The following is a 24,351-nucleotide window of genomic DNA, read 5'->3' as shown; positions in this document are numbered from 1 at the left end:
AGTGGTATTTGTTGAAAAGGAGGGAAATTTGGACACAAACATGCACAAGGAAAGAAAGACACATAGAGATGAAGGTAGCATTGTATCCAAGGGGCTGGGGAGATGATTTAACTGGTAAAGTGCTTCCCTTGCAAGCAAGTGGACCTGATTTCAGTCTTTAGAACCCATTTTAAAAAGCCTATGTTTGGTGGTATGCACTTGTGATCCCAGCGGTAGGGAGGTAGACATGAGGATCCCTGGGATTTGCTGACCAGCTCACCTAGCCTAGTCGGCAAATTCTAAGTCAGTGAGAGACCCTGTCCTTTCTTTTTTTTTTTTTAAGATTTATTTATTTATTATATGTAAGTACACTGTAGCTGTCTTCAGACACTCCAGAAGAGGGCGCCAGATCTCGTTACAGATGGTTGTGAGCCACCATGTGGTTGCTGGGATTTGAACTCTGGACCTTCGGAAGAGCAGTCGGGTGCTCTTACCCACTGAGCCATCTCACCAGCCCCGACCCTGTCCTTTCACACACAAAAAAAATATAAAAAAATTAAAAAGGACAACACCAGAAAGACTATCCTATCTCCTGGCCTCCATATGAACATGTACACACAAACATACACACACACACACACACACACAAATTTGCATACAGATTCTGCAATAAAGCAGAGGGAACGAGAATGATTAGAACAGACTGCCCCCTCAAGATTTACAGAAGGAGCTGGGCAGTGGTGGCCCACGCCTTTAATCCCAGCCCTTGGGAGGCAGAGGCAGGCGGATTTCTGAGTTCGAGGCCAATCTGGTCTACAGAGTGAGTTCCAGGACAGCCAGGGCTACACAGAGAAACCCTGTCTCAAAAAAAAATATTATTTTACAGAAGAACACTCCTACCAGGACCTTGATCTTGGACTTTAGACTCGAGAGCTTCAAGAGGACAGTTTCTACTCTTAAGGCACCTGGCATGTGATCCCTGCCTAGGATAGACCCAGCAATCCAACACACATAGGAAGTCAGAGCTGGGGGATGACATCAAGAAATCAGACTGCTCTGCAACAGGGCCTAATTTGATGGGTGGACTATATATAGGGTCCAAAGCCAATTGCCAATGGAAAAACTGAAAATGACAGCCATTTTCATGAAATTCTCCTCATTGACTTTCTTCTCAGCAGTTGCTGGAAGAGAGAAGTCATAAACTAGATGAAATGCCATTATTAACATCATTATCAGCAGCTCACTTATACAGATCTTAGTGAGAATTAGACTTTAATGTTTCCTCCTAGTATGTGCAGGGTGCTGGCTATACCCAGCTAATGCAAGACAACAAAGCTGGCTAAGCCCTTGTGTGATTTATTTTTGCTCCTATGGGAAGTTGACACTTTATTCATTAAACTACTCCCTTTACCACATTTCTAAATCATTGCTTTCCACTCTGATTACGTCTAGTTTTCATTCCAGAGTTTCAGCTAGAATGGCTTTCATAATGAATTCTTTTTTTACCTGACAAGGCAAGCTAAAATCTCCACCCACTGAACATTTAAAAGAGAAATTCAGCTCCTTTTTGTCAGGCTATTTATCATATCTCAAAAATACTCAAATCCATTTGCTTTGGAAAAGGTTTGTCTCTCTATGACAGCCATATAAAAGGGTTTTATTACAGTGCTCTATTCACTGGGGCTGCTCTGCCTGAAGATAAAAAGGAATTCATTTTCTGGGATTTCCTTGAATTGTCTGCTCTGTAGTTTGCTTCTATTATCAAAGTTCTTAACCCAAGAAGAATGGAGAGGAGGGAGAGTTTAAACTAATACACAATATCAGGCTAGAGTATGGAGTAACATAGAAATTGAAATTTCCAAAATAAAATCTGACTTTAAATGTAAATAATATATAAAAGCAAAAAACACTGTTAATCATTGCTGGATTTACATGGAATATAGAACCATGCATGACTCTCCAATATCAAATTAATGTCAGCATTACTCTTTATGAATATTCCAACCTGTCCTGTAAGGTGTGGTGCTTTTGTGGGCATCATCTGGGATTTTAAGGAGAAGCAGATGGCATTTGGCAGGTCTAGGTAGTGCCTGAGGCTGTGCATTCCTCACAGATCACTGTTGTGGGAACGCTTCAAGTCAAAGAGAACACATTGAGTGGCAAAAGGAAGCAGCTTAAAAGACCAAAGTGTGTACTCCAAACCTTGGAAACATTAGCTTCTCCGTAACCCCCAACTAACTGTCTGGAGCTAATATGAGAAGCTGAGGTCCTGGTATCATACCAACTGCACCCATTCCATGCATTCACTGTTGGGCAGGGCACGTCTGACAGGCTAATGGGGAGTCTATGTCTGATTTCTGACCTCAGCCATCTTTCAGGGCTCATGCAAAATAACAATGCATTTGGGAAAGTCTCCAGCATGAAGTTAATGAGCTATATACACACCAAAAGATGCATGAATGGAAGAAAAAACATATAGCATAAAGTCTTATGTGCAGGAAAGATTGCAGAGGGGACAGGAACCAGAGCAACTGTTGTAGTTTACAGTTTAGGAAGTATTAGGAGACTTATCAGGTATTAATGGGCTGCTGCTCTCAAACCATAGACATTGACAAAAGAGCACAAAGTGGGAACAGGAAGGCCCAGAGGCTCTCAGCAACAACTTAGTAGAAACATAAACAGGGATGGAGATTATTCATTACACACCTAGAGGCATGAGCAGAGGAACTCAAGTTCCTAATCGGTATATACTCAGGAAGCTTAAAGAAATTTGCATTACACATGGGGTGCTAGACAGTGAAATATGGATGAGTCACTGCAAGACTCTCTATGGCCAGGAAGCAATGCAAATACAAATGGCTTTTAAATGTGACCCATCTTTCAGTCACAGAACTCCCTTGTTTCATATACCAGTGAGGTAGTCCAGCCGCAGGCATGGAAATTAAGTATTCTATGGAGAAAACAGTAGACTGGGGCATGGAATGGGATAGGCATCTACTCAGTGTCTGTAGAATAAAAATCTGAGGAGCATTGAATAATTTCAAGTCCAACAAATGATAAATAATAGAAATCACTCCCATCTTCTTACTAATTACTAATATTACTTCTTACTAATATTATGATTATTATAATTTTATTTTTTTATTTTCTATTTTTCTTTATACTGGAGAACTTAATCTACCCTCACAATAATCCACTCCTACTTTCCCTGTATTTCTTCAGCACATCCCCATCTCAATTTCATGTCTAGTCAATGTATTATATATTAATATATTATATATTCATTATATATTACATAATACATGTTACACAATATATAATGTATGGAATTATGTTTTATATATGTATACCTCCATGGATAAATGGCCATACACTATAGCATATGTTGTATGACAGTCTTTTCCTGGGGAGATGCTACACACACATCTACTCACCCCGGATATGAAGCCAATGAGTTGTATTGAGGTTACATACAGGAATGCAGGAAAGGGCAACTTAAAGGAAAAGAAATGACTCAAAGACAACTGTATCAAAAACTTACCTGAGCTCACAAAAGTTGGGAGCCTAGAGCATACTGCACAGCCTGGAGGAAGCTCAACAAGTTGGAGAGTGTGTTTTCCAAATGACTTAGTTGGACTTAACCTCTTCTAGGCAGCTGGTCTAGCCTCAAAATCTTCTTTGCCTGTCTGGATATGACTCTCGGCAGCTTTTATTGTTTACTCTTGGGAGAGAGGAGCTAATGAATCTGATCAGTTTCAGGGACTTCCTAAAGCTATTTTGAGTTGTTTATTTTCTGCCTTAAAAAGTTTTTCTGCAGCATGAAATATTTCAATCTGGGAAGAAACTACTACCCAACAGAATGGAAAGCATACCAATAGCCACACCCTTGAAGAAGAATGATTCTTCTTCCACCAAAAGCTATCACCTGGCAACAGCTCCTCCAAAAGAGAAGGGGCTAGAGAATACCTCCACGACCTATGCTAGAATTTTGGCTTGCTTGATCTTGTGCAGGAAACGACAGGTGCTGTGAATTCAGGAGTACAACAGCTAGGTCACCTCCAGAAGACAAGATCTCACAGCATCCTCTCTGTACTCCATATCTTAATCTTTCCCTAACATAGATCCAACTTTTGGGTTTCTTTGTAGCCTTGAAGTTTTGCTTTTAGTGACTTTTAAATTCCATTGTTTGCTTTCTCACCTGAAAAAGATGAAGAAATATACAAGCAACAAGAGTTGAATATTTTAAGTTGTGACATTTAATTTTGATTGTCAACTTGATTAAATTAGGAAACATCTACAGCATAAGAGAAGCATACTTCTGGGTACATCTATAAGCATTTTTCGAGAGATCATTAACTGTGTCAAGGTTGGGGCAAACCCACGCTGAATGCCCTTAGGCTGGGAACTAGTCTTCATCTCCCTCCATTTCCTAAACAGTCAAGCTATGGCAAAGCATCTTCATGCTCTTGATGCCATGGCAAGAATCTACTTCCATAGTCCTGCCCTTCTCCTCTACAGTAGACTATACCCTCAAATTCTGAGTCGTACATTGTTTCTTGTCAAATATCAAGTCAATGTAGCAAGAAAAGAAACTAACACATAGATAAATCTAAAATCACCTCATATTTCTCTATTTTAATGAACAACCAAGGGGTCTGACCTGTCTATCTACCTTGCCACAGCCAAAAACTGTAAGACTCTGCCATCATAACCCTGAAAGGCTATTCAGAGTAGTGACAAGCAGGATTTTGCCAAAGGCAGTATGGCCAAATAATTGCTGTGTAAACAAATCCACAACCTCATGGCTGTATCAAAGCCATCCCTATGAGTAATGGAACCCATGTGCTTTTGCATGATCAAAGCATTCTTTAATTTTTTCCTTTTTTATTGAATATTTGTTTATTTACATTTCAAATGTTTGCCCTTTTCCCTCCCCACAAAGCCCTTATTTCATTCTCCCTCCCCCTGCTTCTATGAGGGTGTTCTTCCACCCACCCACTTCAGCCTCCCTGCCCTCAAATTTTCCTACACTGGGACATCAAGCCTTCACAGGACTAAGGGCCTCTCCCCCCACTGATGCCAAACAAGGTCATCCTCTGCTACATATGCGGCTGGAGCCATGGGTCCCTCTCAAAGCATTCTTATAACCAGTATCATAAACTGGTTATCCGAATGCCCCTACACCCAGCAACATAATATTAACTCTGTATTCTTTGCCTCAACTGACTCTTCTGTAAAATAGGAACATAGCAGTACTAAGTTCTTAGTGCTGTTAAGAAAATGAGTAAATAATAAATGGAGAAGATTTAGCTCAATGTTTGGTAGGTGGTAACTGAATTCCTGCCGATACATATTCACACACCTAGGCACCCAGACACAGACATGGAGAAAGAAACGGGGAATGGAGAGGGGAAGAGGAAAAGAAGAAAGAGAAATCTGTTAAATCCCTATTAACACTACAAAACATTTTTGAGTATCTGGAGTTCCACACACACACATACATACCCTGCCTTCTAGTTTCTTACAGTTTATCTAAGATATAAAGGTATATACTTAAGTAAATAAAAAAGAGTTCTGTTTTGAGGGGTTAAGGGGCTATTATGCTTTAAGTGTGTGTGTGTGTGTGTGTGTGTGTGTGTGTGTGTGTGTGTGTGTGTGTGTGTGTTGAGACAGGATCTCATCATAAAGTAATGGCTTTTCTAGAACTCACTATATAGACCAGGCTGCCTTTGACCTACAGTGATCCTCCTGTCTCTGCCTCGTGGGTACTGGGATTAAAAGCCATGCTAGAACCAGAGACTGGTATCCATTCTGGTCAGGGCCAGCCCCACCATCTTCTGCCTGAACCCAGCGGAGGCTGCCAAGAACCCCAGAGGACTCTCCACACTGCAGGACCTCGGGATCACCTCAGGATCATGGGTGAGTGGAATGCAACATCAGCTCCAAAGAATTGAGAGGGGTCTTGTGCCAGCAGGAACAGGGACAAAGGAACCCCACCCAACCAGGGGCTGGGATCCATTCCTAAGGGCCAGCCCCACCATCTTCTGCGTGAACTCAGCCAAGGGTACCAAGTGCCCAAGAGGGCTCTCCACACCACAGGACCCCTAGCACACCGGGACCTCAGGGTCACAGGTGAGTGGAATGCAACATCAGCTCCAAAGAATTGAGGAGGGTCTTGTGCCAGCAAGAACGGGGACAAAGACACTCCACCCGACCAGAGGCTTGGTCTCTTTTTGGTTGGGACCAATACGCCATCTTCCACATGAACCCTGCCAAGGGTGCCAAGGGCCCCAGAGGACTCTCCACACCACAGGAACAACAGAGCTTCTTGGACAGGGTCTCTTTAGGCCTTCATCCTCAGCCAGGAGGCAGAGCTGAGACCCAGACCCCTGGCACCTTCCTTGCCAGAGGAGAGTCGGCCTACAGGGAGAGCTCTGACCCCAGGGCTCAGGAGGTGGATCAGAGCTACAGACTTCTGGACACCTGCCCTGCAAGAGGAGAGCTTTCCTGCAGAGAGTGCTCTGAACACTGGGACTCAGGTGAGAGTTGGACTCCCAGGAGTGCTGACAGAGGCTAACAGAATCACAGGAGGATCAAGCTCAGGCCAGAGACAGCTAGAACATTAACACCAGAGATTAACAGATGGTGAAAGGCAAATGTAAGAATCTTACTAACAGAAACCAAGAACACTGGGCATCATCAGAATCCAGTACACCCACCACAGTGTCTCCTGGATACCCCCAAAACACCTGAAAAGCAAGACTCAGATTTAAAATCATATCTCATGATGCTGGTAGAAGATTTTAAGAAGGGCATTAATAACTCACTTAAAGAAATGCAGGAGAGCACTGCTGATCAGGTAGAAGCCCTAAAGAGGAAGCAGAAAAATCCCTCAAGGAATTACAGGAAAACACTACTGAACAGGTAGAAGCCCTTAAAGATGAAGCAAAAAATCCCTCAAAGAATTACAGGAAAACACTGCTAAACAGGTAGAAGACCTTAAAGAAGAAACACAAAAATCCCTTAAAGAACTACAGGAAAACACTGCTGAACAGGTAGAAGCCCTTAAAGTGGAGCTCAAAAATCCCTCAAGGAATTACAGGAAAACACTGCTAAACAGGTAGAAGACCTTAAAGAGGAAACACAAAAATCCCTTAAAGAACCACAGGAAAACACTACTGAACAGATAGAAGCCCATAAAGATGAAGCACAAAAATCCCTCAAAGAATTACAGGAAAACACTGCTAAAAAGGTAGAAGATCTTAAAGAGGAAACACAAAAATCCCTTAAAGAACTACAGGAAAACACTGCTGAACAGGTAGAAGACCTTAAAGATGAAGCACAAAAATCCCTTAAAGAACTACAGGAAAACACTACTAAACAGGTAGAAGTCCTGAAGGAAGAAACTCAAAAATCCATTAAAGAATTACAGGAAAACACAACCAAACAGATGAGGGAATTGAGCAAAATCATCCAAGATCAAAAAGGGAAGGAGAAACAATGAAGAAAACCCAAAGGGACACAACTCTGGAGATAGAAACCCTAGAAAAGAAATCAGGAAACATAGATGTGAGCTTCAGCAACAGGATACAAGAGTTAAAAGAGAAAACCTTAGGTGCAGAAGATTCCATAGAGAACATGGACACAAGAATAAAAGAAAATGCAAAATGCAAAAAGATCCTAACTCAACACATCCAGGAAATACAGGACACAATGAGAACAAACCTACCAATAACAGGAGTAGATGAGAATGAAGATTTTCAAGTTAAAGGGCCAGCAAATATCTTCAACAAAATTATAGAAGAAAACTTTCCAAACCTAAAGAAAGAGATGACCATGAACATACAAGAAGCCTACGGAACTCAAAATAGACTGGTCCAGAAAAGAAATTCCTCCTGACACATAATAATCAGAACAACAAATGCACTAGGCAGAATATTAAAAGTAATAAGGGAATAGGGTCTAGTAACATATAAAGACAGGCCTATTAGAATTACTCCAGACTTCTCACCAGAGACTATGAAAGCCAGAAGATCCTGGACGGATGTTATACAGACACTAAGAGAACACAAATGTCAGCCCAGGCTATACACCCAGCAAAACTCTCAATTACCATAGATAGAGAAACCAAAGTATTTCATGACAAAAACAAAATTCACACAATGTCTTTCCACAAATCCATCCCTTTAAAGGATAATAAAGGGAAAACACCAACACAGAGATGTAAACTACACCCTAGAAAAAGCAAGAAAGTAATCCTTTACCAAAATAAAAGAAGACAGCCACAAGAACAGAATCCCAACTTTAACAACAAATATAACAGGAAGAAACAATTACTTTTCTTTAATTTCTCTTAACATCAATGGACTCAAATCTCCAATAAAAGGACATAGACTAATAGACTGGCTACACAAACAGGACCCAACATTTTGCTGCTTGCAGGAAACCCATCTCAGAGACAAAGACAGACACTACCTCAGAGTAAAAGGTTGAAAAAAAAATTTCCAAGAAAATGGTCCAAATAAATAAGCTGGAATAGCCACTCTAATATCGAATAAAATTGACTTCCAACCCAAAGTTATCAAAAAAGATAAGGAGGGGAACTTCATACACATCAAAGGTAAAATCTCCCAAGATGAATCCTCAATTCTAAATATCTATGCTCCAAATGCAAGAGCATTCACATTCGTTAAAGAAACTTTAGTAAAGCTCAAAGCACACATTGCACCTCACACAATAATAGTGGGAGACTTCAACACACCACTCTTACCAATAGACAGATCCTATAAACAGAAACTAAACAGAGACACAGTGAAACTAACAAAAGTTATGAAACAAATGGATTTAACAGATATCTACAGAACATTTTATCGTAAAACAAAAGGATATACCATCTTCTCAGCACCTAATGGCACCACCTCCAAAATTGGCAATATAATCGGTCAAAAAAGAGGTCTCAACAGATACAAAAATATTGAAAATATCCCATGCATCCTATTAGATAACCACGGACTAAGGCTGATCTTCAATAACAACATAAATAATAGAAAGCCAACATTCACATGGAAACTGAACAACAGTCTACTCCAAGATTCCTTGGTCAAGGCTGAAATAAAGAAATTAAAGACTTTTTAGAGTTTAATGAAAATGAAGCCACAACATACCCAGACTTATGGAACACAAAGAAAGCACTCCTAAGATGAAAACTCATAGCACTGAGTGCCTCCAAAAAGAAACTAGAGAGAACACACACTAGCAGCCTGACAGCACACCTAGAAGCTCTAGAACAAAAGGAAGCAAATTCACCCAAAAGGAGTAGACAACAGGAAATAATCAAACATAGGGCTGGAATCAGCCAAGTGGAAACAAAAAGAACTATTCAAAGAATCAACCTAACCAGGAGCTGGTTCTTTGAGAAAATCAACAAGATAGATAAACCCTTAGCCAGACTCACTAGAGGGCACACGGACAGTATACTAAATAACAAAATCAGAAATGAAAAAGGAGACATAACAACAGAACTTGAGAAAATCCAAAAAATCATCAGATTCTACTACAAAAGGCTATACTCAGCAAAACTGGAAAACCTGGATGAAATGGACAACTTCCTAGACAGATACCAGGTACCAAATTTAAATCAGGATCTGATTAACGATCTAAACAGTCCCATTTCTCCTAAAGTACTAGAAGCAGTCATTAATAGTCTCCCAACCAAAAAAAAAAAAGCCCAGGACAGATGGGTTTAGTGCAGAATTCTATCAGAACTTCAAAGAAGATCTAATTCCAATTCTTCTCCAAACTATTCCACAAAATAGAAACAGAAGGTACTCTACCAAATTCATTCTATAAAGTCACAATTACTTTGATACCTAAACCACAGAAAGATCCAACAAAGATAGAGAACTTCAAACTAATTTCCCTTATGAATATCGATGCAAAAATACTCAATAAAATTCTCGCTAACCAAATCCAAGAACACATCAAAACAATCATCCATCCTGATCAAGTAGGTTTCATTCCAGGGATGCAGGGATGGTTTAATATATGGAAATACATCAATGTAATCCACTATATAAACAAACTCAAAGACAAAAACCACATGATCATCTCGTTAGATGCGGATAAAGCATTTGACAAAATCCAACACCCATTCATTATAAAAGTCATGGAAAGATCAGGAATTCAAGGCCCATACCTAAACATAATAAAAGCAATCTACAGAAAACCAGTAGCCAATAGCAAACTAAATGGATAGAAACTCAAAGCAATCCCACTAAAATCAGGGACTAGAAAAAGCTGCTCACTTTCTCCCTACCTGTTCAATATAGTACTTGAAGTCCTAACCAAAGTAATTAGACAACAAAAGGAGGTCAACGGGATACGAATTGGAAAGGAAGAAGTCAAAATATCACTATTTGCACATGATATGATAGTATATAAAGTGACCCTAAAAATTCCACCACAGAAATCTTAAACCTGATAAATAGCTTCAGTGCAGTACCTGGATATTAAATTAACTCAAACAAATCAGTGGTCTTTCTGTACACAAATGATAAACAGTGTGAGAACGAAATTAGGGAAAAAACACCCTTTACAATAGTCACAAATAATATAAAATACCTTGGTGTGACTCTAACTAAGAAAGTAAAATATCTGTATGACAAGAACTTCAAGTCTCTGAGGAAAGACATTGAAGAAGATCTCAGAAGATGGAAAGATCTCCCATGGTCATGGATTGGCAGGATTAATATAGTAAAAATGGCTATCCTGCCAACAGCAATCTACAGAGTCAATGCAGTCCCTATCAAAATTCCAACTCAATTCTTCACTGAGTTAGAAAGGGCAATTTGCAAATTCATCTGGAATAACAAAAAAACTAGGATAGCGAAAACTATTCTCAACAATAAAAGAACCTCTGGGGAAATCACCATGCCTGACCTCCAGCTGTACTACAGAGCAATTTTGATAAAAACTGCATGGTAGTGGTACAGCAACAGACAGGTAGATCAATGGAATAGAATTGAAGACCCAGAAATGAACCCACACACCTATGGTCACTTGATCTTTGACAAGGGAGCAAAAACCATCCAGTGGAAAACAAGACAGCATTTTCAACAAATGGTGCAAGCACAACTGGCAGTTATCATGTAGAACAATGAGAATTGATCCATTCTTATCTCCTTGTACTAAGGTCAAATCTAAGTGGATCAAGGAACTCCACATAAAACCAGAGACACTGAAACGTATAGAGGAGAAAGAGGGGAAAAGCATCAAAGATATGGGCACAGAGGGAAAATGCCTAAACATAACAGCAATGGCTTGTGCTGTAAGATCAAGAATCGACAAATGGGACCTCATAAAATTGCAAAGCTTCTTTAAGGCAAAACATACTGTCAATAAGACAAAAGGCCAAAACAGAGTGGGAAAGTATTTTTACCAATTCTAAATCTGATAGGGGACTAATATCCAATATATACAAAGAACTCAAGAAGGTGGACTCCAGAAAATCAAATAACCCCATTAAAAATCGTGTACAGACCTAAACAAAGAATCCTCAACTGAGGAATACTGAAGGGCTAAGAAGCACCTGAAAAAAACGTTCAACATCCTTAATCATCAGGGAAATGCAAATCAAAACAACCCTGCGATTCCACCTCACACCAGTCAGAATGGCTAAGATCAAAAATTCAGGTGACAGCAAATGCTGGTGAGGATGTGGGAAAGAGGAACATTCCTCCATTGCTGGTGGGATTGCAAGCTTGTACAGCCACTCTGGAAATCAGTTCAGCGGTTCCTCAGAAAATTGGACTATCAGAAGATCCAGCAATACCTCTCCTGGACATATACCCAGAAGATGTTCCACCTGGTAATAAGGACACATGCTCTACTATGTTCATAGCAGCCTTATTTATAATAGCCAGAAGCTGGAAAGAACCCAGATGTCCCTCAATAAAGGAATGGATACAGAAAATGTGGTATATTTACACAATGGAGTACTACTCAGCTATTAAAAACAATGAATTTATGAAATTCTTGGGCAAATGGATGTATCTGGAGGATATCATCCTGAGTGAGGTAACCCAATCACAAAAGAAGTCACTTGATATGCACTCACTGATAAGTGGATATTAGCCCAGAAACTTAAAATACCCAATATACAATTTGCAAAACACAAGAAAATCAAGAAGAAGGAAAACCAGCATGTGGATACTTCATTTCTCCTTAGAATAGAATACAAAATACCCATAGAAGGAGTTACAGAGGCAAAGTTTGGAGCTAAGATGAAAGGATGGATCATCCAGAGACTACCCCACCCAGGGATCCATCCTATAATCAGCCACCAAAAGCAGAGACTATTGCATATGCCAGCAAGATTTTGCTGAAAGGACCCTGATATAGCTGTCTCATGTGAGGCTATGACAGTGCCTGGCAAATACAGAAATGGATGCTCACAGTCATCTATAGGATGGAACATAGGGCCCCCAATGGAGCAGCTAGAGAAAGTACCCAAGGAGCTAAAGGTGTCTGCAACCCTATAGGTGGAACAACACTATGAACTAACCAGTATTCCCACAGCTCGTGTCTCTAGCTGCATATGTAGCAGAAGATGGCCTAGTCTGCCATAATTGGGAAGAGAGGCCCCTTGGTCTTGCAAACTTTATATGCCCCAGTACAGGGTAATGCCAGAGCCAAGAAGTGGGAGTGGGTGGGTAGGGGAGCAGGGCGGGGGGAGGGTTTAGGGGACTTTTGGGATAGCATTTGAAATGTAAATGAAGAAAATATCTAATAAAAAAGAATATATAGTAAAAAAAAAATCCATGCTCCATCATGCTTAGCCCAAGTAAATGAAAGAGACTTAATAAGATCATATATACATATGGTCTTTGCAGAATCCTCTAACACACTAAAGACAAGCATTCTTTGAGTTGAGTTGGCTTCTCCATAATGGTTCAGCACCTCAGTGAAAACAAAGTCATAACCAGAAACAAAGCACAGAAGTATGTTGAGAATGGACCAAAACCAGCAAATTGACTGTGATAGAAAAGAAGCCAAAAACAGGTTTTTATTATTTATCTGCTTTTTTAAAAGCAGATAACGTCTTGATTGTACAGAACTTCGTAAGAGTCTAGGTCACACAGAAAGGAAGTTAGAAAGAACTGAGACTCAGCCCAGCCCATTTCTCAGTTCTGTTCAACTCCTGCACAGTGCTGGGTCTTAAACAGAGTAATTAGATGGATAGTCCTCTGTTTTGACTAATTAATTTCCTCCCACTACCTTACCCACATTGGAATCCCCTTGTCCTCTAGCCTGTAAACATCTGCCTAAATAACCAATGTGTGCACTTTTCAAATGTGACATAGATGCTCAAGCAACATTCTGAGAGACATGGTTTGGTGGTGTACTGGCTGATATTATGTGTCAAGTCAACTTGACACAAGCTGGAGTTATCACAGATAAAGAAGCTTTAGGTGAGGAAATGCCTCCATGAGATCCAGCTGTAAGGCATTTTCTCAATTAGTGATCAAGTGGGGAGGGCCCATTGTGAGTGGTACCATCCTTGGGCTGGTAGTCTTGGGTTGTATAAGAAAGCAAGCTGAGCAAGCCAAGAGAAGCAAGCCAGTAAGTAACATCCCTCCATGGCTTCTGCATCAGCTCCTGCTTCCTGACCTTCATGAGTTCCAGTCCTGACTTCCTTTGGTACTGAACATCTATGTGGAAGTGTAAGCTCAATAAATCTTTTCCTCCCCAACCTGCTTCTTGGTCATGATGTTTGTGCAGGAATAAAAACCCTGACTAAGACAGGTGGGAAGGTAAGGATCTTTCAATGGACCACTTCAAATCTCTACAGGTGTGTGTGTGTGTGTGTGTGTGTGTGTGTGTGTGTGTGTGTAAAAGAAAGACAGAGAGAGATTGAGAGGCAGAGAGAGAGAGAGAGAGAGAGAGAGAGAGAGAGAGAGCTTGTTTCATTAAATATAAGAATGGATTGGTTGGTTTTATTCTGATTTTTGTCCTTCAGGAAACTAAGCATAGTCCCTTCATTTGTTCAAATAAGTATAGTATACCTACCAGATGCTAGTCACTGTTAGACTCCAGAGACCCAAAAAGAAAGTAATATTTTGAAGACCTGTATACTGGTAAGCTATCTCAAAAATGGAAAGAAACAGAGAAAGACAGACAGATAGAAAGACAAAGAGAAAATGAAAGACAGAAAGATAGAATGAGGAGGAGGAATAACAGCAGTAGCCTTGATTGGGGTATTTGTCAAATTCCATAATTCTTAATATGGCCATCATCAAGCTACCTACAGCATGCTGACCTGCTAGTAGCATTCCTAAATACATACCACCAGCACCTCCTAGTGTGGCAAGGGAAATGGGTAAACCTCCAGACTCCAGAAGCAAGGGCAGAGTGCTACAGAACCTGAAGCATGGGAAGCAAAGTCAGTCTTTATAGAGCCAAAGAGGAACCGGAAACTTCAGTCACTAAAGCTGAAAATTTAATTTTCACAATGTCCCTGGACAGAAGGCTCTATGAGGAAAGACAACACTTTGTTTCTCTCACCATCTAGCCTTTAGTGGCCTTCTTAGTCCCTAACACAGATGCACCTTATAGCTCCTATAGATTCTGAAAGACAGGAGAACAAGATGATTGGCTTGTCCCTTATTGCTAGTACCTGCATGAGTGGTTCTTGGGTTTTACAAAAGGAAACCTTGTCATTACTAAGTACAGCCTGAAGACTAATTTCATCATTTTGACTTCTGTTTTAACTGCACATATGACTGTTTACTCATTAGGGTCAGGCAATCCAGCTGGGATGAATCATTGTGGCATCTGGACTGAGTTAGCAAGTGCCTCTGGGATTTGGGATTGTGACAAGAAGTCATACAGGAGAAATTCAGGGAAGGTTACAAACTCAGATGCCAAAAGCAAATAGACTAAAGAACAGACAGCTACAGAAAAATGTTCCAAGGTAACCAACCATTCATACCAAATCCCCAGCATAGGTTGAATGAGGTCTGTGTGAGCCTGCAGAAGATCTGAAGGCTCTAAAGTGTATACAGGCTTTAGACTAGGCAATTTTCCAAATAAAAACTCTACAACTAGCCACTAAACTCAACATCAGAAAAGCCAGTGACACAAAAACCACTACTGCGCAAAGATGCAAGTTGCCCTGGCAACCACTTTCATTTGTTTTTCTTCCTTCCTCATTTTTTAAATATAAATTCCAAAAGGCACTCAGTAGAAAGCAAAATAGGCCACATGGCATGCTGCCTTCCAGAAAAGACTCTTCCTTTCTGGCAAGTGTGTGTGCCATGTACTTACTTAGAATTAAAAATTGAAACCACGTCTGCCAGTGCTCAAAAGAAAACCAGCTTGTCCGGTTATTTTTGTTGTGAAAAATCCACAATTAATAGTGTATTGCCAAACAGCTGAAACAATAAATCTTCAATTGGCTGCCTAAAGCACCTGGGATGGGCACACAACTCTAAACATAAAAGAGAAGGAAGAAAGAAAGGGGTGGATGGAGGAAGGAGGAAGAGAGGAAGGGAAGGGAGGGAGGGAGGAAAACAGGAGTTGATTCTTTTTAATAAGCTACGGAAATCAGTGGGAAGATTCCTCAAAAATCTGCAAGTAATAACCAGGCATGGTAATACATACCTTTAATTCCCACATTCAGAAGGCAGAGAAAGGCTGATCTCTGAGCCTAAGGCCAGCCTGGTCTGCAGAGCTAGTTCCAGTGCAGCCAGAGCTACATAGAGCTGTCTCAAAAACACAAACAAACAAAACAAACAAGCAAACAACTCTGCAAATGAAACTAACTACACTGTTTCTGGGGACATGTGCAGAACTCATTTACACACTACAGAGACACTCAAGCATCCATGTATACTGCTGCAGTATTCACAATAGCCAGGATGTGGAACCAGCCAACAAGTCCTTCAACAGATGAGTAAGTAAAGAAAACAGCGCATCTACACAATGAGATTTTATGCAGACACAAGTAAGGCTATGAAGTATATATCATGCAAAGCCAAAAGTGGGAGTTAACTTGGGGAAGGAAAAAACAGCTGTGGGGAGGGGGTGCATGGGGAGCACAATGGGTAGGAGGACAAAGCACATGCACATGAAGATATCACACTGAAACTCATCCCTTTGCAGAACAATCTAAAAAGAAATAATAAATAAGTAAAGAAAAAGGAAAAATGGCAACCATGGAAGGTATTAAACTAAGTTTGACCTGAAGGTGATTCTGTACTTGTGCCCATAATGACCTGCAATTTAACTTAGTAAATAAGCTATCTGGAAGCTTAAGTCAAGAACACGGTAGTGACAGTAACTGAGTTTTCGCAGTCATGAGTGGCTAAGGGATCAGACCATGTTCAAATAAGGACAACACTATAACCCAAGCCAGTCATGCCTTCCCTACAGCTCACTTAGGCTTTCTCACATTTCCTCAAAGCTGCCTGTCAATGGTACAGACAGACATTCCGTTCTTGACCTGGGAGATGCCCAGTTCACAAACATTTCTCTGCTCAATGCAAATCTGCTAAATTTAATTTGTCAAAAGTCTTTATTTTAATGCAAGTGATTTATATATTAATTAGTTTGCTGTGGCAAGTCTTTTCCAGTGTATACAATTTTTATTTGTCAATTATATATCCATAAAGATGAAAGAAGAAACAAAAAATGAACAAAACTGCAGAGCACAAACTAAAAAAATGAGACACAAAGAAAGATTTTAAAAATAACTAGTGAAGTAAGGCAGTGGTGGCACACGCCTTTAATCCCAGCACTTGGGATTACCCATTTCCTATATTCCCAAGGATTCTCAAATAAACCAGCCATCTTAAAGTCATGTCCCAGGATCTATCACTAACAGGACCCAGATATTTGCAGAAACCTTTTACCATGGAGTAATCTAGATTGTTCAAGAGAGCTGTTAAAGCTTTCATCCAGCCCTCTGTGCTGAATTTTCCTCTTCTTCCCTATAGATTTGCCAAGCTGTCTGTCAAGACATTTTCTCTGAGCCCAAAGCCTTAAAAGTCCCTGCAAAGGGCAGCTCTGCTTATCGTGGCAACTGCACTGTCTTGGGAAACAGCAGTGGATCTCTGGAGCTGCCTTTAATCTTGGCTCTCCAGTACAAAGTGGCTAGGTCACCTTTACTAATGTATCAATTTTCCCAAGGTGAACTCCACCAGGCAATTAAATTCTTGCTCTCTCCACAAATTTCAGCAGGAGAACATAAGCTTTATTTTTAACTGAGCAGGAAGGCATTGCTATGGTAACATAACTAATTCCAAGAACAATTTGATGGATGTTGTGGGATAGGATTGGTGTGCTTGTCAGTAGGGAGAGATTTCATATGGCTTTATCACTTTGGACCAAGTATATAGATTTTGGTTATTAAACAATAACAGCATGTAATAGCTATTATCCTATGTAAGGGGAACCATGTGCCCCAAAGCAAGACGATAAAGAAGCTAGTGAACTGACCACCAGGGAGTTGAGCTGCTCTCATGATTTAAGAGATGTGGATGGGATAAATAGAGGTGAAGGAATATAATTTTGGAGAGTATTCAGACACTTCATCTACTAAGTAAGTGATGTTAACCATGCAGCTACTGCTTAGTCTGAGAACATTTAATTATCATCTCACATAAGTTAATATTTTTCTTTAATTTCTTTGCCCACCTCCTGTATATTCTTGCTCCCGGGAAGATAAGAGAAAATCCAAGCAGGGAAGGAATGGGGTATGAATCAAGGCAGATCCCATCTAATAGCAAAGATATTTGGAAAGTCCTCTAGCTGGGCAGGGAGAAAGTTTTCAAAGAACTATTCTGCTTCTGTCCTAGTAATCATTTAAGGAATCTGTAAGTCATAGCTACTTTCATGAGCATTCTAAGGTACTGATGCCTTATCCATGTTCACTCATGAAAGTACACTAGAGTATTCTAATGGCCAAGATCGCAAGAAAGTTTGGATGCAGAAAGACATAACTTCTCCTACTAGATACATGCACCTAAATAGAGGCCATCTTCTGTGATGTTGGCTCTCAACAAGGATCTGGGGGGGACCATAAAGCAATGCTACTTCTAAAAATACTTTTTGCTTCAGAAAATAAAACTGTCTTTCATTTTTAAACATTATTTTGTTCACAAAATACTAGTTTGATAGTTTTTAATTAATTCAAAACTTCTTAAAGTTTTGCTTTTATTTACAATACAACAAGCAAAATGGATGACTCACTTAAAAAGAAGCTCTTCAGGATTCCAGTACTTTATCAGAGTATTTAGAGGTCTGCATTGTTACTTTCTTTGTTCCTATGACAAAATCATAGCAGAGAGATGATAGAAACATCTTATGGAAGAAGGGACTTATTTTGGCTCTCAGTTTGAGAAGGTTCAGTCCATCATGGTGTGGAAGGCCTGGGAGAGGTGACAGGAGCATGCATCTGACTCTTCATATCTCACAGGATCAGGAAGCAGAAGCTCCTGCTGGACGCAGACCCATGGCCAAACACTTCATTCCAGCCTGATAGCCCAGAATCTACCAGCAAGTCCCCATATCCAAAAGGGTCAGCAACCTCTGCATGTAGCACCACCATCTAGAACAATGCTTCTCAAGCCGTTTGAAAGGTAGAAAGACCTTTCCACAGAGCTCACCTAATACCATTGGAAAACACAGATATTTACATTCTGATTCATCACAGCAGCAAAATTATAGTTATAAAGTAGCAACAGAAGTAATTTTATTGTTGGGGTCAACCACATAAAGAAGAGTGTTAAAGAGTCACAGCATTAGGAAAGTTGAGAACCACAGCCTAGAGAATGAGTGTTCAAACCCATGAGCCTATGAGCAACATTTAACATTCAAACAGTGTCCTAAGATTGAAATATTGACATTGCATTACATTCAGAATGGCAACTAAGATAAACAAATGACAAAGCTCCCTGAGAAAGGATTCAGAAACCAAAACTCTACAGGGCTTTGCACATCAGCCCAAACTGGGTTAAGAGGGACTTACACACTATCCTACCTATCTTGAGTAATGCCAGGAAGTTTTGAGACCCACCTACTCAGCACCATGATCAAAAGCAGGAAAGCAGTAGCAGAGGCTAACTTCAAGTAGGATCAAATTGATACTTCTATTTCTAGATACCAATGTTAACACATGGTGTGAAGATTTTTCAGAAGCTAAAAAAAAATCAGTATATGAAGTCAAAAGTAAAGATAATGTGATGGTTAAAATGACAATGGCCTGCCTGCATAGGCTTCAAGAAATGTAATCAGGAAGTGTCATCAGGAAGTGTCATTAATTGAGAAGAATTAGGAGGCGTGGCCTTGGTGAGGGAAATGTGTCACTGATGGTGGGCTTTGAGGTTGTAAAAGCCCAAGCCAGGCCCAGTGTCACTCTCTCCTGCTTCCTCCAAATCTAGAGGTAGAAACCTCAGCTCCTTCTCCAGCACCATGTCTGCCTGTGTGCTGTCATACTTCCCAGCATGACGATAATGAACTAAATCTCCAAAACTATATGCAAGTTCCAATTAAATGCTTTCTTTTATAAGAGTTTCCATGGTCATTGTGTCTCTTCACAGCAATAGGATAATGACTAAGACAGAAAAAAAAAAAAAAAAAAAACAGAAATGAACTGGCAAACTGTAGTGCTCATCCCCAAGGAGGATCAGCTACTCAGGCTGTGACAACAGTCTCAGACCTTCAAAGTGGATGACTCAAAGGTCCAAAGAGATAAACTCCCTGCTATGTTTCAGCCTCGTCCAGGAACCATCTTGAAAAGCGGAAGTAAAATAAAGCACCTAGGGAAGCTCAAAGAAACCCCTTGAGGAAGTGTGAACCAAGGCAACTTCATGGATTACTGTATGCTACGGAAAAAGCCTTGTCATCCTAAGCACATGTACAGTTTCTTTCTTCAACACTTGATTGAAATCATTGCTCAGGACTATATGAGATCAACATTGTTTATGTACCTGAGTCATCGTTTTAACACTTTTACTTCAACTAAAAGTTCTCTTTTTCTCTCTTAAAAGATTTTCCTTGGGGCTGCAGAGGTAGAACAGTGATTAAGAACATTGGCAATGCCTCATCAATCATGAATCAAGAAAATGCTTCCATACACCTACATTCTGGCCAATCTAATTGAGGTATTTTTTTTCTTTTTCTTTTTCTTTTTCTTTTTCTTTCTCTTTTTCTTTTTCTTTCTTTGTCTTTCTTTTTTGTTTGTTTGTTTGTTTGTTTTTGAGATTTAATGAAAGCAACTTACTTCTTTTTTTTAATTGGATATTTTCTTTATTTACATTTCAAATGTTATCCCCTTGCCTGGTTTAACCCCCTCACAAAAACTCCCTATCCCATCCTCACTCTCCCTGCTTCTATGTGGGTGTTCCTCCACTCACCCACCCACTCTCACCTCCCTGACCTTGATTTCCCTACACTGGGGCATCAATCAAGCCTTCATAGGACCAAGAACCTCTCCTCCCATTGATGCATTACAAGGCCTGCCACGCACTCCAGTTGGGTCTGTTTGACAGGCTGAAAGTCTGTAAGCACTCAATGAGGAAAAGAGTTTCAAGGAAGCTCACCTCCTGGAGTTTTGGCATTCTCATTTAACCATATACTCATATTCTATTCCCACGTTAGTCTGGTGTATGGATCTACGAGCTCTCTTTTAATATTTTATTATAAATGCCTTTTAAGATTAAATTCTGTTATAGTTTTCCTAGGTCCCAGAAGCCTGCAAGCTTGAAATCCAAGCTTGAAATCCAGCAGGATTGCAGAAAGGAAGTTACCTATTCAGTTACTAATTAAGCATTACAAAGACAGTAGCTCAGAGCTGGTATACAAAATATTTACCAAGGACAGTAGCAATTCTCACCCAAACTAGGGAAAAATAGAGCTAGGGAATCCCACTGAGAGAGAGATCTTCTCTACAGCTAGGTATAGAGCTTCACATTAGAAGCAAGTTGGTATATTCTTCTGTAGACCCAGGAAATAGGGTGTTGGGGTATTACAGTATTCATGTAAAGGTCTGCTAGTGCAGAACTCCTGGTAGTGGGTTTAACAATAGACTAGTTTACACCTGGCCCCCTTCTTTTGCAGCAGCAGCCTGGTCCCCACCTTCTTTTGATGTATTCGTTCCTTTTGTATTGTGTCACTGTAACTTGGTGGATTGTATTTTGCCTGGTTTCTTGTTATTTCTTTGATATAAAAAGTTTGATGCTCGACCTAACAGAATACATTCATATTCTACACAATCTCTCATGTTGGTCTGTCTGTCATTCCCTCCGACGCTTTGCCCACCTGCCCCAGAGACCCATTCCACTCAGACATGGGGACCCAAGAGGGTCTGCGACAAAGGCCATCATCTGCTTCATATGCAGCTGGAGCCATGTGTACTCCTTGGTTGATGGCTTAGTCCCTGGAAGCTCTGGGAGTTTGGTTGATTGGTATTGCCGTTCTTCCCATGGGGTTGCAAGCCTCTTCAAATCCTTCAGTCCTTTCTCTAACTCCCCTTTTGGGGACCCCATACTCAGACCAATGGTTGGCTGTGAGCATCTGCCTCTGTATTGGTAAGGCTCTGGCAGGGCCTCTCAGGAGACAGCTCTATCAGGCTACTGTCAGCATGCACTAATTGGCATCCATGATGGTGTCTGGGTCTGGTAACTGTATATGGGATGAATTCTCAGATGGGATAGTCTCTGGGTGGCCTTCCCTTCAGTCTGTGCTCTATACTTTATCTCCATATACTTTATTCCTGTGAGTGTTTTGTTTTCCTTCTAAGAAGAATGGGAGCACCCACACTTTGGTGCTCCTTCTTCTTGATCTTCATGTGGTCTGTGAATTGTATCTTGAGAATTTGGAGCTTTGGAGTTAATATCCACTTATCAGTGAGTGCATACCATGTGTGTTCTTTTTGTGATTGGGTTACTGCACTCAGAATATTTTCTAGTTCCATCCATTTGCCTAAGAATTTCATGAATTCATCGTTTTTAATACCTGAGTAGTGCTGGGAGCCATGTCCTCAGCCATAGCCTTGTGGAAATTTTCTAGCTTACATAACCAGCCCTGGGAGAACATTTGTGGTCAAAACAAAAAGAATATTTGTGAGTGGAGAGGGCACTGTTACCATTGGTTCCAGGAGCTGAAGATTGCCACCTGACCTTCAGAGAGCCCCAGGGGTCTTCCAACCTCCCTTGAAGCCTCCTCTTTCTTATGCTTATATTTCCACCCCAGAATAAAGTTTTTCAGAGCTTGATCAGTCAAATTGTCTTGCTCTCCTTTCTTCATGTTTCTTGTCCCTCTAACACTCTCTCCCCTGTCCTAGGTCTCTGCTGATTATCCCTGCAGGTCTGGGCAAAGTGGTGCCCAGGGTGTGGCTTCTGGGTCTGGGGTCTTAGAGAGACCACTCTTCAAAAGGATGTCCACCACACAGGATCGCTGCTTCATCAGGAATTGAGTGAAGATCCTCACAGAGATCATTGCAGTGTCACCCACATTGTGAGACTGATCAGAGAAAAGTAAGAAGAGTGGTTAAACTATGGGACAATCATTAAGTAAGCATAAATTCCTTTTAAGGGGTCTCAAGGAATCCCTCAAAACACAAGGAGCACAGGTTAAGAAAATTTGTTCACAGCCAAGAGCTGCTCTGGGCAAGAGGAGTAGGGTATAAAATAAAATAAAATAAAGAGTAAAAAAACAAACAACAACAACAGAAAAAACAGATGTTAAAAAACTTCTTAGCTCAAGTACATTTATGTTGTCCTTAATCCCAGAAATAGGAATGGTAAATATATAAATGAAAGAATTAGACAAGTTGAGGAGAAATTGGGGAAGTTAGAAAAGCAGGGCACAACTATCAGTAGCTGCCACGGTGTCTCCTCTCCCTTCTCTGGCAGAATTCCCAGAAGAAGGAGATAAAGAGGTAGACTTTGAACATGAGAGAGAGAAAGAGAGAATAGGTTTCAGAAAAGCAATTATCCCCTGTTTGGGACATTTTAGCAAAAGAGAAGGAAAATGGATATAAACTATTTCAGCGTTCTCCTGGGGACAAGAGGAAATCAGAAGACATCCTGCTTCCTCTCTGGCTCCTATGGAGATATTCTTAGTTCTGGTTAGGATATTTGGGTTCCTTTGAGACATCAAGCTCTCTTCCCTCTCTGTCTATTGTCTGTCCTTGGTGCACCAATCTGTCCATGTGTCTGTCAATTTATGTTTGTTTATGTCTTGTTGTTTGAATGACTGTTGTTCTGTGTTTCATGTTGAAAAAATTGGTTAAAACTTTATCTGCTGGCTATCCATCCTTTGATTTAGTTTAACTTGTTTAAAAGGCAGTCTCAATTTGCACAGCAAAAACTGATAAGTTACACTGCACTGCGGCTGGGTGTCAAGCACAGCTGGAAAAGCCCTGCTAGAGGCTGATTATCTACACAAGCCACTCTTAAAGGGAATAACAGCTTTTTTGCTTGTAACACTGGTAACAGAAAGTCAGCTTAAAATTGGTAACTCAGGGTTGGAATCATTCTAAACATGTGGCATGAGCCAACCCAGGAAAACAGATCTTTAAAGATACTTATAAATTGGGATAATATTTTATGTAATTCTTATCCTAGAAACTAGACTTACAAAGGATAGGATTTAAAACAATGTCTCTTTAATGATGCACTGAAAGCTGCACTGTCATGCATTCATATATAAGAACTAGAAGCCAAACTTTGTACGTGAAAGTAATGCTCTTGGTATTTATTTTAAAGAGAATGGTTCTTTAAAACTAGGTTTTGTTTTTTCAAAATCATAAGCATGCTCTAATATTGCAAAAGAAACTTAAAAATATAGTTAAATTGCCAATGTTCCATTAGCTACAGTTTACAATTCAAGCACAAGCTCAATATTTTAACTCATCCATATTTGTAATTAAGAAAAACTCATGCAAGTGGAGACATTCATAAAGGATATTATAAAATAGTAGATTTGAAAGATTGTTTCTTTACTATCCTTTTGCATCCTCAGGATTGTGAAAGATTTGCTTTCAGTGTTCTTTCTACTAATTTTAAAGAGCCAATGAAAAGGTATCAATGGATAGTTCTTTCTCAAGGCATGGCTAACAGTCATACATTATGTCAAAAATTTGTGGCACAAGCAATTCAGCCTAAAACACAGTAATGGCCAATAATATACATTATACAATACATGTATGATATCTTATTAGCAGGGAAAGCTCCTCAGAATTTTTTACATGTTATAGAGATTTACAACAGGCATTATCTGATAAAGGATTACAAATAGCTACAGAAAAAAGTGCAAATTCAAGATCCTTATAATTAGTTAGGTTTTAGGCTTACAGATCAAGCTCGTTTT

The sequence above is a fragment of the Mus caroli genome, unplaced genomic scaffold (assembly GCF_978045245.1).
Source record: "Mus caroli unplaced genomic scaffold, Mus_caroli_1 scaffold_16, whole genome shotgun sequence".
Lineage (NCBI taxonomy): Eukaryota > Metazoa > Chordata > Mammalia > Rodentia > Muridae > Mus > Mus caroli.
The sequence above is the reverse complement of the archived record's forward strand: the minus strand, read 5'-3'. Positions refer to the sequence as shown.